We start from the raw sequence: 2,635 nt of genomic DNA on the forward strand, positions 1-2,635 counted from the left end.
TCTTTTTGTTTCATTATGTTAGTTTTAGAGATACTCTTTATCATCAATCATCATCAACAGCCCTTTACAGTCCACTGCTGGACTATGAGCCTCCTCCACTATAGTGGAGGGTTTTGCCATAATCTCCACGCTTGGCAGGCGGGTTGGAAATCGCAGTTTAAAAGATTGATGTTTTTCAGAGAGCGCTGCTGCCCATTCTCTGTTTGATGTGTAGTCCCTAAGTCGCCTCTTACGACACTCGCGGGAAGAGTAGGGGTTGGTGACAAATATGTATTCTACTCTGCCGTCACCACACGGCTTAACTCTTTATAACCCGAAATATTATGCATCACAATTTAGATGTTGGCAATTTATCATTTAGGGGAAACAATCTCTAGATAACTCCGGACTTAATTAGGTAGATAAGTAGGTAGGTACACTTTTTTCTAAGAATGAAATAAATAATCACTTGGCCCTCATACTTTTTACTAAGGGGTAGTCAGTACATAAGTATTATTATGTTCAGGCGACCGCACATCAACTTAGCTACGTTTTTGTTGCATAACATCACCTATTAATACTACATAATATTAAAATAAAATTACAGTGTTTAGATTGATGTCCCGTTGTACTCATAAATATCAAAACACTGATTTTATCAATAAAACACCGTTTACCAAGTAGGAACAGCTTAATTTATTAATATTTATGTGCCGCATGTTCCTTGCGGCTACATAACGGATAGACACATTTAAATAATCAACATGATATTACACATATTATGATTTTCCGGGTTAAATATTGCAAGCTTAAACTCAGAAAGATGTCAGTCATGGTTTGAACTCTGAACTCACTGTTTAGGTTCTTGTGCACAGTCTATTAGGTACACCCTGTATCATAAATCATAATTAATGGGTCATCATCCACAAAAAGTTACTTAAATTCCTAAACTCGTGGGATCACAAAGCAATTATTTGCTTCCTGTGGGATTTGAATCTGTACCACAGTTGGCGTTGTATTCCGGAACGCAAACCGCTAAGCACAGCTTTACAATTTTCTACAACAGTGTCAGAATGTAAACGTAACCCAACGTTATCTAAAAGGCATTTTCCAATGTATTTGAAAGTCACTTCTGCATCGAAAGTTCGAGAAAACACGGGATTGCCACCTTTTACGGCGCTACCATAAAACCTAGGTATCTGCCTGTAGCCACTCTGCTATACATGGCCGAGGAAACCAAGTGGCTCATCCTAGCGCGTAGTCAATCACCGTTATATTGTTAGCGCAATGAGGGCTCATTTTTCACAGTTCGGGTGATACGTCGTTCAAAATCGACAGTAACAAGGCAATGTAGACATTTTACTGGCGACCCATTGCCGCCCGCCATACAAGGTGACGCCGTAAAGCTTAACTCAATTGTCTTGATATATTCGTGGGTTAGGTTGTATAGGCACTGCTGTCAAACAAGACTTCTATGCACTACTAGACTGGCTGTGCTGAACTGAAATTGCTTAATAAGCTGTTGATGGTTTTTTTTTAATTATGAGTGTGCTAAATGATAATACTCGTAGATGTGCCGCAAGGCTGGCGAAGGATAGTCGACTAATTATTATCACTGGGATCGTTTTAATGAGACATAAAAGTCATTATAGTTCACATTTTGGGGAATCAATTCACCCTCATGCTGACATTCAAATTGCTACTCTGAACACTTTGCCTAGTCTAGTACACTAGATAGTCTGTACGACTTCGAAATGTTTGTCTGTAACTTTCTTAGATGGCAGATCTGCGATAGCACTGGCGTGTTATGGCACCTCGCACGCTGTATGTCTTGGATCTAATGAGTTTCCGTTTTCTCTGGACGTGTGTCACGGCTCGCGGCTTAGAGCCCTGCTCTTGTCAGGCTAATATTGATCGAGCTGGCAGTCAATAGCGGAGAGAGCTAGCCCGGCCTTGCATGGCTCCCGCGATCTGCCGATAACGTCCAGCTGATACGTCGTGACGTTAAAAGATCACTAATGTGAAAGCTGACCGACAAGTGCGAATTTGAAGTCCCAACGAAATAATAACACAAAAACCTGAGCTCGACGAATCGGAAGTAATCGGACAGATGCTGGCCAGATAAGTCTGATAACACGGCACCAAGTTCAAGTGCGTCTATAAATAAATGTAACAATTTACTCTAGGAGTTGGTAAGCAATAAGTAATGGGTAAGCGCGGTTACGCAATGTTCCTTTGGTTGTTTCGCTTATATTAAATCGGGTACAGGTGTATTGAGCGATGTGGAGATATGGGCGCAATAAATCGATTGACTGTATCGCATTAGTGGCGCCTTAATGGCAATAAATAAGCAGACTTTTTTTTATTTCGAACGGGATAAAAAGTATTCTATGTCCTTCTCCTGGCTCTAAACTATCTCCCTGACAATTTTCAGCTAAATCAGTTCAGCCGTTCTTGAGTTATAAGCGAAGTAACTAACACGACTTTCTTTTATATATATAGATTATATTATATATTATATAGTGAAGCCTAGCTCGGAGCGATGGCGAGCGGGGGGAGATGCTATCGGCATCGCGATGGCTGGCTGGCCCTTCCACTGGATGCAAACGCTCTATCTGTTCCTTTCGATAGCCAGGGTCTCGTTCGTTTCGTTAGG

Source organism: Ostrinia furnacalis, unplaced genomic scaffold, assembly GCF_004193835.3.
Source record: "Ostrinia furnacalis isolate ACB-3 unplaced genomic scaffold, ASM419383v2 OfSCF0990, whole genome shotgun sequence".
Lineage (NCBI taxonomy): Eukaryota > Metazoa > Arthropoda > Insecta > Lepidoptera > Crambidae > Ostrinia > Ostrinia furnacalis.